The 13,252-nt window shown below is 43.5% G+C and overlaps 1 protein-coding gene across 8 annotated transcripts in view; it reads left to right on the plus strand.

Annotated features, from left to right (window-relative positions):
- The first annotated feature begins 4,477 nt into the window (after window positions 1–4,477).
- FAM156B (family with sequence similarity 156 member B) overlaps window positions 4,478–13,252 on the plus strand; it is a 38,678-nt gene continuing 29,903 nt past the window's right edge. For 2 of the 8 annotated variants that reach the window (XM_055120462.1, XM_055120461.1), the window contains exons 1-3: window positions 4,783–5,288; window positions 6,193–6,343; window positions 7,470–7,525. The gene's annotated coding sequence lies outside the window, so the exon portion shown is untranslated. The other 6 variants (XM_055120465.1, XM_055120460.1, XM_055120464.1 and 3 more) reach the window with 6 other exon arrangements.

Below are 13,252 nucleotides of genomic sequence, written 5' to 3' on the forward strand. Positions count from 1 at the left end.
AACAATGACACAGGTGTTCTGCAAAGCACAAGAACGTATAAGAGCTAAAATAAAGAAAACTATAAGCAAAAATGAAGAGTACCATAGGTGCTATAAAAATTCAATATAACTTCTGAGTATCAGAATAACAGCACTGAGAAAAGATCGAGATGTGATGGGGGAAACTGCTAAAAAAAAAAAACAACCAGAAGGTGGGGAAAAGTCTGAAAAGAAATGAGCAGAAAACCAGAGAACTGCAGGTTGATATCCAAGACCTATAAAACTCACTAAACCTACCAACAAAAATCCAATGACTCCATCAATAAATGGGGTGAGAAGATGAACAGATACTTCTCCAAAGAAGATATTTGGATGGCTAACAAGCATATTAAAAAGTGCCCATTGTCACTCATAATTAGCATAATGCAAATCAAAACAATAATAAGATACTATATCACACCAATAAGAAGAACACATATCAAAAAAAACTGGAAATAGCCAGTGTTGACGGCATTGTGAGATAGGAACCAACCCTCATACACAGTTGGTGGGAATGTCATCTGGTTCCATCTCTATGGAAAGCAATATAGAGTTTTCTCAAAAAATAGAAAAAGAAATCCCATATGATACAGCAATATAACTTCTTGGTACTTCCAGAACACAAAAACTAATTCAAAAAGATGAGAGAGAATAAAGTGATGTGAAAAAACAGTCCTGTTCACAATCATGCCTCAGAAAATCAACTACCTCAAAATCAGCTTAACTAAGGAGGGAAAGGACCTGTACAAAGAAAACTACAAAACTCTACTTCAAGAAACAAAAGAGGACATGAGGAAATAAAAATACGTCCCTTGCTCATGGGTTTGGAGAATTAATATTGTCAAAATGGCAATAATCCCAGAGCATTATACAGATTCAGTGGAATCCCTATAAGGATGCCCATGATATTCTTCAAAGAAATTGATCAAACACTCCTGAAATCCATACGGAAAAACAAGCCTCCACGAACAGCTAAAGCAATTCTTGGGGGTAAAAAGACAGAAGGCATCACTATCCCAATCTCAAACTGTACTACAAAGAGTTAATAATTAAAACAGCATGGTATTGAAACAAAGAAGGATCCACAGACCAACGGAATAGGGTTGAATATCCTTACACACACCCTCAAATATATAATAATCTCATCTATGATAAGGGAGCAAAAAATATAAAGTGGAGCAAGAAAAGCCTCTTTAATAAATGGTGCTGACAAAACTGGACATGCAAAAAATGTGTTCAACCTCTATCTAACACTATGCACAAAATCAGATCAAAATGGATTAAAGACCTCAACATCAGGCCAGACTCCATTAGGCACAGTGAAGAAAAGATAGGCATAACCCTCCACAACATTGAAGCTAACGGTATCTTTAAAGATGAAACGTCACTGACCAAGCAAGTGGAAGCAGAGATTTAAAAAATGGGACTATCTTAAACTAAGAAGCTTCTGTACCTCAAAAGAAACAGTGACCAGTATTCTTAGACAGTCTACAGAATTGGAAAGGAAATTCACCCAATACCATTCTAATAAATAAGGGACTAATATGAAGGATATATAAGGCACTGGTTGGACTCTACAAGAAAATATATCCAATCCCATCAGAAAATGGGGCGATGAAATGAACAGAAAATTTCTCAAAAAAGAAATTCGAATGACCAAAATGCACATGAAAAAATGCTCTTCATCACTAATTATCAGGAAGATGCAGATCAAAACAACTATGAGGTATCATCTCACACCACAGAGTCCGGCAATATCCACAAGAACAAAAGCAACCGGTGTTGGCATGGATGTGGGGAGAAAAAGACTCTCCTTCACTGTTGGTGGGAATGACAACTGGTTCAGCCTTTTTGGAAAGCAATATGGACCTTTCTCAAAAAACTAGAAATTGAGCACCCACTTGACCCAGCAATACTTCTGGGAATATGCCCTAAGGGCCCAAAAACACACAGCAGAAACATCATCTGCACTCCTTTGTTCATTACAGCACTATTCACAATAACCAGAATCTGGAAAACAACCTGAGTGCCCAAGAACAGACGAATGTAAAAAGAAACTATGGCACATCTCCACAATGGAATACTATGCAGCCATTGGGAAAAAATGAAGTCATGAAATTTTCTTATAAATGTCTGCACATAGAGAGTATCATGCTGAGTGAAATGAGTCAGAAGGAGAGAGACAGAATTAAAATAACTGCATTTATTTGTGGAGCCATAGCACAGCAGTAGGGCGTTTGCCTTGCACTCAGCTGACCCGGGTTCGATTCCTCCACCCCTCTCGAGAGCCCAGCAAGCTACTGAGAGTGTTTCGCCCCCATGGCAGAGCCTGGCAAGCTACCCATGGCGTATTCGATATACCAAAAACAGTAACAACAAGTCTCAAAAAAATGGAGACGGTACTGGTGCCCACTCAAGCAAATCAGTGAGTATCGGGATGACAGTGATACAGTGATATAAAAAATATATGTAGAAGATTAATAGCCATGACCAGGAAAAACAGGGGCTAGAAGAACTGGTCAATGATTGCTATCTACCAGAAGTGTGTGTGGGTCTGAAGATAAGTAAGATAGAGAAGAGACTAGTATGACAATAATAGCTAGGAATGATCACACTGAACAAGATCTGAGTAAGTAGGTACAAGTGGAGGATGGGGGAGTGCAATTAGTATAGCAAAGAGACCACTATAAGAATGATAGTTGCGGGGCTGGAGTGATAGCACAGCTGGTAGGGTGTTTGCCTTGCATGCAGCCCACCCGGGTTCAACTCCCAGCATCCCATATGATACCCTGAGCACCGCCAGGGTAATTCCTGAGTTCAGAACCAGGAGTGATCCCTGTGCATTGCCAGGTGTGACCCAAAAGGCAAATAAAATGGGGGGAAAAAGAATGATAGTTGGAAATAATCACTCTGGACAAGAACTGAGTGCTGAAAGTAGGTAAAGGGGTATATATGATAACCATTCAGTACCTGCATTGCAAACCTAATGCCCAAAAGGACAGAGTGAGATAAAGGGAGGGAGAGAGAGAGAAGAGAGAGAGAAGAAAAGTGCCTGCCATAGAAGCAGACCAGTGGTGGAGGGGGGGAAGGGAACTGGGGACATTGTTGGGAGGAAATGTACACTGATGAAGGGATGGCTACAAAAGAAAGAAAAAGAAAAGGAAGGAAGGAAGGAAGGAAGGAAGGAAGGAAGGAAGGAAGGAAGGAAGGAAGGAAGGAAGGAAGGAAGGAAGGAAGGAAGGAAGGAAGGAAAAAGAGAGAGCAAGTGGGTACTTGATCATTTTATGACTGAAACGCAAGCACAAAAGTTTGTAAATTTGTAACTGTACCCCACAGTGATTCACTAATAAAAAATTTAAAATTTTTTTTTAATTTTAAAAGAGCAATGCCAAGATTCTCAGAATAATTATGAAATAATAAATGAATTGGGAAGAGAAAAAAACAGAAAACTGCCTGCCATAGAGGCAGGTGGGGAGAGGTGGCAGGATGGAAACTGGGGACATTGATGGTGAGAAATGTACATTGGTGAAGGAATGGGTGTTAGAACATTCTATCACTGAAAGTCAACCATGAACTGCTTTGCAACTGTGCATCTCATAGTGATTCAATCAAAAATAATAAAAATATCAACTTCCAACACCTGACCATGTCTTCTTTTTTCTGCTCTACCGTACTAGTTGAAAGTAAGCTCTATGAGGATGTAGTGGGTAAACGGAGCAGAAGCAGGAAACTAGATTCAGGACCTCTGAGTGACCACTTCTCTAAGAGCTGGGAAAAGATCAGTAAATGTATGACCAGAACAGAGCAGGTGAGCCAGACAGGTCCGGATGCTTGAGTAGCAACAGAGCAGTCACAGAAACAATAAATGTCTATATGAAAACTAAACCAATGTATTAATCACTGATTCTACCAAGCATTACATATGTTAGCAACTATTATTAATGAAAGAGGAGAGAATTGTTCATAGAGAATTGGTGAATCCTATATCTAACATATATAAACCATGAGAATTGCATTCAGGGTTCTACCCATTTTGGTCTAGTCCACATGTATAAATAAGACACGGCTGTCCCTCTACAGTCTCGAGTGCCTGCTTATGGTTATGGGTCAGATTTCTGTAACAGGGGCATACGTTTTGTTGTTTTCCACATGAATCTATTTCTAACACCTAGAATAACGCCTGACACAGAACTGGAAGAGAGTGAATGACAATGACTCCACGAATGCAGAGCAGTACCGAGAGGCTGTTCCACTCTGAAAAAGGGACTGGGCCCTGCTTCTGCGCACATCGGGAGTCACAAGCACGCAGCGCCCAGCACAAAGAAGGGGCCTGTGGGTCTCCCTGACAGCAAGGGGCACTCAGCGTGGGAGCCACTGCAGGGACCCGGGGCTTTGCATGCCCCCCCCCCGCCCTCCCGCGCAGGGAGCAGCAGGGCGCGTCCCCCGGTCACCGGCGAGGGGCGCTCGGGAGGGGCGGCGCGGCCGCCGGCTGCACGCACGGAGGCTCTCGGGCGGGCCCACCACTCCCGCAGCCGCCACCGGGGCTCGGGTGACCCCGTGTGCGTGACCACCGCGTGCCGCCCCACGTTGTCCCCAGCCGCGCTGTCCTCGCCTCTTGCAGCCCGAGCGCCCCGGCCCCGGCCACACGGGCCCGCGCAGCTGGGGGCCGCCCCGGGCCGAGACCCTTTCCCGGATGTGGGGAGCGGGGCCGAGGCCGCGGGGCGCCGATTGGCCGCCGGGAGACGGCGGGGTAAGCGCATCCGGGGTGCGGGGTGGCCCCGGATGGACGCCGGGCCGGCCCCGCCCCTCCCTCCCGCAACCTCGACCTCGGCCGTCCGGGGCGGCCGCTGCCGCGCGCGGGCTCAGGCTGGGCCGTGCCTGCGGCCCCGCACCCGGCGTCCTCCCGCGGACACTCGGCGCCCCGGCCGCCCCGCGCGGGCAGCGTGAGGGGCTGTGAGCCGGCTGCGGGGCCCGCCCGACGCTGGACGCGCGGTCCCGACCGCCTCCACGTGATCCCGTCGGTGTCAGCGGTCCCCGGCCCAGAGGGACGGTGGCGCCGCCCCCGCAGCCTCCCGCTGCCCGCACCCACCGGCTCGGGAGAGGGGCTGGAGCAGGGCGCTGCCCCGGCCCGCGGCAACCCCCCAGGAGCCTCGCAGCCTGCCTGTCGCTGGGTAACCGACTCAGGAGCGGTCGGGGACAGTGACAGCCCTGAGCCTGTGGGACTTGGCCGGTGAAGGGGTGTGTTCGCAGAGGGCGTTTGTCTCCGTGGGGTAAGATTCTTAGTGGCGTGTCCTGTGGACCTGCTTGTGCCTTTTCTAGTTGCGGGACTTCGTGCTGACTCTGCGCCAGTCTGTGCCCCGGGCCTGTTGCAATGTCTGAGTTGTGCGGGATTCCGGGACCCGATTGGGACTGTGGGAGTTGCTTGGGATGCAGTGGCGGGGCTGTGTTTTGCCTGAGGGTGTGAAGGACCCGAAGAGATCGAGGTTTGGGTTCAGGGGCCAGAGACTGGGATTTTTCTGGGGACCTTTTGTTGATGGTGAGAGGCTGAGCAGTTTCTTGGACTTGGTCCTTGTGTGCTCTGGGAAGCGTCTGTTCTGGGAAGTGTCCTGAAGGTTGGGAGCGGGTGTCTAGTCTGCCAAGTGTCTGAGCCGTTTTCATTTGATTCGTCCAGGAAGACTTCGTTCTTGGGTGGTGCTTGGCAAGGGCCTGTGTGGGAAGAGTGAGCCCCAGCCCGGAGTCCTGGGCGAGGACTCTTGTGAATCTCTTTAGGCTGTGTTCGGTGAGCCGGCGGGGCTCAATGTGTCAGGACTGCAATCTCTTCCATTTGGGGCGGGAGGTCTCTGTCCTGGGAGTAAGGGTGCAGGCAGACTGCAAGTGCACACCCCCAAGTCCAGATGAGGCTTGACCGGACAAGCCACATGTTTCTGGTGGCCAAGTGTTTCAAAATCTGGAAAGTTGGGCCAGTGTTTGTCTCCGCTGCGCATCGTACCATTATTGTCAAGGGTCTGCACCCAGCAGTTCTTCATCAAGAGTCTTGAAAGCATCTGTCAGGGAAAGAGCCTGATTTCATTTGGTGTGGCCACTAAATAGGTATCTAGTGCATCCAAGGGGGACATAGCGCCCCATTGAAAGATATGTGGACAGGGGGAAAAGGGTTTTTCTTTTCCCCTTCAGGTTTATTTCGGGGGATGTTGTCACAAGTTGATCTTGTAGCAACTTGCCTTCAAGTTGATCAGGAATGTCTCCCTGAAAAAGGTGATCGCTTCACAGAGACCAGGAAGAAGGGAGAAAGCCGCCATGGGATTACCTGAGGGAAGAACGTTTGGTGAGTTCTAAAGCTGGAGGCATCACGATGCTGCTGAAACTCTCATCACTTCCTACAGCACATAGTGCTCATTGAAGTGTGGTGTGCAGTCTCCGTGTGTCTGCAACCTGGGAGGGTGGTGGGGCCAGCCCCAGTTCACAGCAGGTGAGCAGCTCACCCCCAAAGTTGCTAACCTGAATTGCTATTCCATCCTGGAGATGGGGACTGAGAGTCAGAGATGCAAGGAGGATATATCCACACTAAGCATCAGCCAGGGAGCCAGATTCAGGAATCAAGCCCTGGAAACATGTGTGCTCTTGGTGGAGGGCAAGGCCACAGAGCTAAAAAGAGATGGGGCAGAAGAGCAGGAAGGGCGGCGGGCCTCGAGAAAAAGATTTGGCGTCATAATATTGCTTGTGTTCTGCCCACTTCACCTTGCCTAATTGATCCTATTATGAGCTAGCCCCTAGCCCCTTTCCTGCCTTGTCTTCCCTGTCCTTCTGTTTTGTGCCTTTGCTTTTCCCCAGATGGATTTCCCCGTGGCATATCAAGGGAAGTGTGTTGTGTAGGGCTCTTCAACTTGCAGGACAGCCCAGGCACAAGCATATGGCACAGCAGCAGTGGGTGACAGAGTTCAAGGGCTTTTTTCCCAGTGGTTTGGTGAGGCGTGGGGGTTGGGGAGGGAAGGGGAGGCTAACTGGCTCAAGGTTTCTAGGTGGAGGATTGAGTAGGTGTGGAGGCCAAGAGCGGGAGATGGTTCAATAGAGCATATGGGAAAGGCTTCTGCGTTCCAAACGTTTGTCTCATACGATAGAGTTCATCAACTGAATAAATGGTTAGAGACTCAAGAGTCCATTCCATCATGTTTGGAAAAGGGAGTTTCAGGTACAGAAGAGGAGAGAACCAGAAAAACCTCCAATGAGTAAAACTAGAACTGTAGGTCTCCTTAAGAATTATGGTTTTAAACATATTCGTTTATATATATGGAAAGACTGATAGATGTCAAGGTAACTCTGTATATGTGTGTTTAGTCCAAACATGTATTTCAAAGTCCCTGGAAATAGCAATATGATGATAGTCATAAGTACACCGAACCCTAAGATTTTGGCTTCTGAATATTGTTCTACAGTAAATGATTTGGTTCCAGGGTCCAGGAAGAATGGCTGATGGAGCTTGGCTCAAAGAGTGGCCTCAGTAATCAGGGTAAGTTGAAGGGTTGGTGGGGAGAAGGATGTCAGAAGGACACAGGAAATAGTGTGTAGGTACTCCTTGTGGATAATTGGGCGACAGTTTTGTTTTTCTAGCTTTATTGAGATGTTATTGAATTAGAATATATGTTAGTTTTAGCTGTTCAGTTAGATGATTTGATATAGGTCTATGATATAAAGTGCATACCACAATAAGGTTACTAATAACTCAACTCCCATAGTGAACATTTTGTGGGATAACATTTTAGATCTGAATCATATTTACCAGGCGTCTCCACCGGTACACATCCATCCTACTTGACACATTTTCTTCATTCATCCTTCAATCCATTGTTTCCTTGTATTAGCTATAACTGCATAATATATCCTAAATTCAGTGTGCTCTTCCAATATTGTTCTTTTTTTAAAATTTTATTGAATCACCATGAGATAGTTACATGCTTTCATGTTTGGGTTAGAGTCACACAATGATCAAACACTCATCCCTCCACCAGTGCACATTCCCCACCACCAATATTGTTCTCTAAAAAAAATATTTGAGGGGCTGGAGCAATAGCACAGCCAGTAGGGCGTTTGCCTTGCAATCAACCGACCTAGGTTCGATTCCCAGCATCCCACATGGTCCCCTGAGCACTGCCAGGAGTGCGGGTGTGATGCAAAAAAAAAGAACAAAAACTATTTGACCACATTTTTTCCATTTCCACATAAGTTTCATGGTCACATTTTCCCCCAAAAGAGTAAGTAAAAGGGGCTGGAGCGATAGCACAGCGGGTAGGGCGTTTTCCTTGCATGGGGTCAACCCGGTTTCGATTCCCAGTATCCCTTATGGTCCCCTGAGCACTGCCAGGAGTAACTCCTGAGTGCAGAGCCAGGAGTAACTCCTGTGCATTGCCAGGTGTGACCCAAAAAAGAAAAAAGAAAAAAAAGAGTGAGTAAAAGAGATATTGCTGGGAATAAAATTCTGGGAATAGGGTGTGGGGGCAGTCTGTGTGTGGGTTTCTGTGTGTGTGTATGCTCCTGGGGATTAACCATGAGCTACTTCATAACCAGTCAACTTTTATGAATTTATCAGCCCATAAACACAATATATAAGTCTTTTATTTCTGTCTTCACCGTCTTAAAATTTTCACCATAAAGATCCTGCCTATATTAAAAATGTTACCTGTGAATGGTTTCTTTAAATTTTTTAATTGCTCACTGCAGTTATATTTTAAAGTATTCTAAATTTTGTGTGTCTGTTGTAGTTATATTCAGCAACATTGCTTAATTTATTCCTGGAGATTTTTATTCCATTTTATTTTATTTGCCACACCCAACAGTTCTCAAGGATTACTCCTAGAGCAGTGCTCAGGGATCATCAATCAGGGAGATTCTTAGAGTATATCTAGGATTGAACCCAGGTCATGCCTGGGATTTAACCCAGGTCAGCTGTGTGACAACAAGAGCCCTACCCCTTTAACTGTCTTTTCACACTCTTTAGGAGGATTTTTAAAATATGTATAGATTTAATGGAATTTTTTATTTAGAAAATCATGTTATCTGTGAATGGTAGTTTTCTTCTTTCCCAGTCTGTAAGCCATTATTTTTCTTGTTCTTGCATTACTGATGTGGCTAAGATTCCAAGTACACTTTCAGATTGCCTGGCCTTGTTTTGTCTTAGGCAGAAGTTTGTAATTTTTCTCTGGTATGTAGAATGAAACGTGTGGATATTTGTGTAGAATCTCAGTTCACAAAGCTCTCTTTTACTCTTCATTGGCTGAATGCTTTTAATCAGAAATGGATGCTAAATTTAATCAATTGCTTTTTCTGCATCAATTGATCAGTCAATATGACACATTGTTCTTTTTCTTTCATGCTCTAATACAAGGATACCTTACTGATATTGTGTATACCATGCCAGATAAATACATCATATCTTACTGTTGTGGGTACTTTGCTCTAATACAGGCTTACCTTACTTGTGTGTGGGTGGTACTGTGCCACAATAAGCAAATAACAATATAGTAAGTCACAGATATTTTTGGTTTCCAATACATAAAAAAGTTATGTAAATAATTTAAATATGCTTACAGAGACATAGAAAAATGGTACCACAGACTTGTTCAATGTACAGTTGCCACAAACCTTTAAATGTATATAATTTTAAAAGAACAATAAAATGAAGTATGATGGTATGGTAAAGGATAAAATAGGACTTTATTATTTTTATTTTATGTTCATGATTTACAAACCTGTTGATAACTGCTTTAAATATTCTTATTTCAAGGGTTATGTAGTGATGGTAGAGTGGGCAGGGTGCTCTCCTTGTACGCGGACCACCCAGTCTTGATCCCCAGCACCCTATATGGTCCTTGAACTGGCCAGGAATTATCCCTGAGTTCAGAGTCAGGAATAAGCACTCAACACCACCCAGAGTGACCCAAAAACAAAAAAGAATTCGTCGACTTTGGGGTTATAGTCCACTACCACCCAACTAGCAGTGGTAGCCCCTATGTACTGCTGAGTGTGGTCCCAAAGCTCCCCTCCAAAATTGAAATTTCAGGCTTGCTCTTCAAGCCCCTGTTCTCCCTTGAAAACTTGTCACACTTGCTTGTCTCTTGTTACTTTGCTTGCTAATTTCCACTCTGGAGAACCTTGAACTCTCTCAAACACATTCTTTCTCTTTTCTCTTCTCTCTAAAGATGTTTCTCACATCTTTGTAAATAAGTTTCAATAAAAACTTTCTTGCTTCATAAAAAGAACATACAATTCCACGGCAACCACCAGTATCGGTGTCCCTCTACTAAAGATCCACACAGTTCCATTCATCTCCCTACCCTGCCTCCTTACCAAACTCTTTTCTCTTTCATTTATTTTCTATAGTTTGGGTTATATGCTTAATGTTACATGTTAACATTAGTGTTTATTCTTGTGGTTTTGATGTGATAGTTAATCACTTCCACGTCACTGAAATGTAGAATTGAACTAATAGTAGGCTTCATGTCATGTAAAGACATAATTCATTTTTAATTACACACACCTGAAACATATATAATTACATAATGCAATATTCAATAATTTTTTTACCTTTTGGTCCACACACAACTTTGCTCTGGGAATCACTCCTGGTGTGGTTCAGGGGATCATACACAATGCTAGGGATCAAAACCAGAGTGTCTCTATACAAAGAAAGCACCTTACCCTTGTTCTGTGTCTCTGACCACTTCAATAACATTTTTAATTAAATATAAAAGAAGTCATAAGTAAAATTATTTGAAAAATAGCCTAAATATTTCTCTTGTGTCCCAAGGTACAGGGTAGATTTTGGTTCTTGGAAGATAGTGTTCACTGCTGGGATGTATATGTACTTAGCTTGCAACCCCATCATTTCTTGCAGTACTTCTGAACTTTGGGGCTCATGAAGTCGAAGCACACTCATTCAGAAAAAGAGAGAGAACAGAGTCTGGTAATAAATGGCTCCCCTAATAAATCCACACATAGAATGTGAGATGTAGGACAGTTGTGTATTAACTAAAATACACAAAAGCTAGCACGTTTAGCTTGGTGACATGAAGTATTGTGGAAATGAAGGCAAATGTAGGGAAATGTATTCAAGGAGATTCACAGCTAGAATTCCATGGTCTAGCACAATATTTCTACAAATATGGTGTTTCATTATTGAGGAGAAAGGGCTCACTGGTCTGTGGTCTACAAGAGTCTGTGGTCTGCAAGAAATGTGGTCTGCTCATCTCTTCAGAGATGAGCCCCAGAGCACTTACTATGAGCTATGATAAGGTGGCACTGTTTGTGCAGAGAAGAAAGTTAACAGACCAAGAACTTATCTCTGCTAAGTATAGTGCCATGGCACCTTCAGAAGTTTGAAGTCAGCTCTAGAAGAACCACCAGTGATTTCCATTGTCCTAATGTGAGTTAGGGCGAGTCACTGCCCATAATATACTCAGTATTTTGTATAACTATGAAATTAACTGTGTGCGTATGTTTATATGTAGAATTTAATTATTTAACATTTCACCAAACTGATCATAATCTAAGCTCTGTGCTGGTTGCATGGTGTATAGAACGAAAACACACACACCCCCTGATCTTATGGATTTTATGTTAGAACATGAGAACAGTAAAGTTAATGATCGCACAGATAAATGTAAAAATTCTGTGAATGAGGTAAGATTCCTAAGTCAAGCTGCAGATACATAATAAAGACAAATTGTCTGGCATGTATGGATATGTATACTATCACTACTATCAAAGACATAGATGTAGCCATCACTCTCAGAATTTCCTCACACCTTCCTTAGTACTTATAATAGTAGCAGTAGTAGCAGCAATAGTAGCAAGAAGAGGAGTAATGGTATTGGTAGTAGTTTTGGTGGGAACCAAACATAACATTGTAGACAAAAGCATAAAAAATGACTTTGTTGTGCCCATGTCACCTTAGCAGTAAAAATAATAACAGTAAAGTAAGGTAACCTCTAAGGAAAAGTATCATCTATTCTATTGGTAACTACAGCCATAGTATAATATGTATGTCCATTTCTACTTGCCCCACCCCACAAATGGCAAGCATGTTTTACTCACAATGTGCTTCTAATATGCTTGTATGCATTGGATACTTAGCATCCACATAAATGAAACTGAAAAGCACTTCTAGTCCTGTGTCTAGTGGTTTTCAGTTAGTGTCATTTCCTTCAGGTGCCAATGACATGCTCCTATTCATTGACAATCTTATGATATGCCCAAAAAATTAGCACAAGCAAAGATTCAGTAGTATTGTCTTCATTTTCAAAAGATAATTTTCTTGGTGTCTGATTCATGGTTGTTAGTATTTTCCTTTAAGCCCTTGGAATTTGTTTTCCCCATTCCTTCTTACCTCCCTTGTTTCTGCTGAGTAAACCTACTGTTAATCTCACTCACTTTTTCTTATAAGTGAAGAGTCACATTGCTCTTCTCATTCTCGGCATTTTCACTTTGAGGTGGCCATGGATTACTTTTTGTGCACTTCTTTGGGCAGTGTTTCTTTGAACATGTTTCTGTTCCTTTTTCTCTCTCATCTCCTTCTGGTACTCTCCTTACATGTAAACTTAAGAGTTTCTCCCATTTCGGGGCTGGAGTGATAGCACAGCAGGTAGGGCATTTACCTTGCACGTGGCCGACCCGGGTTCGATTCCCAGCATCCCATATGGTCCCCCAGTACCGCCAGGAGTAATTCCTGAGTGCAGAGCCAGGAATAACCCCTGTGCATCGCTGGGTGTGACCCGAAAAGCAAAAAAAAAAAAAAAGAGTTTCTCCCATTTCTCAGAAGATCACTTTATTGGACTTCATTTGTTTTTCCTCTTTGTCTTAGAGTTTACACAGTCTGTATCAATCTGTTTTCAGGATTGCTCAGTCTTTCTCAAGTTATTAACTCAATCTTTCTCAGGTTATAACTACCTTATCATTTCTGAATCTTTCTCAGTCATTCATTATGAGCCTTCTGATTCTCAGCTACACCATGCAAGTTTTATAAGTATTCACCCTTTGTCATATGTTCAATCATTTGCTGGTTTGGGTGCTTATTTAAAATAAACTAGTGAAAACTTGAATGAATTTGATTGTTTATATGGTGATGGATTTTTATTATTATTTAAAATTTTTATAACCCCAGCCAGCCAACATATCTTTCTTAGTGTAGTAGGGGGCAACCATAAGCACCATGAATGAGTTCCATATTCCATGCCACGTACTG

Source organism: Sorex araneus, chromosome X (assembly GCF_027595985.1).
Source record: "Sorex araneus isolate mSorAra2 chromosome X, mSorAra2.pri, whole genome shotgun sequence".
NCBI classification, from domain to species: Eukaryota; Metazoa; Chordata; class Mammalia; order Eulipotyphla; family Soricidae; genus Sorex; species Sorex araneus.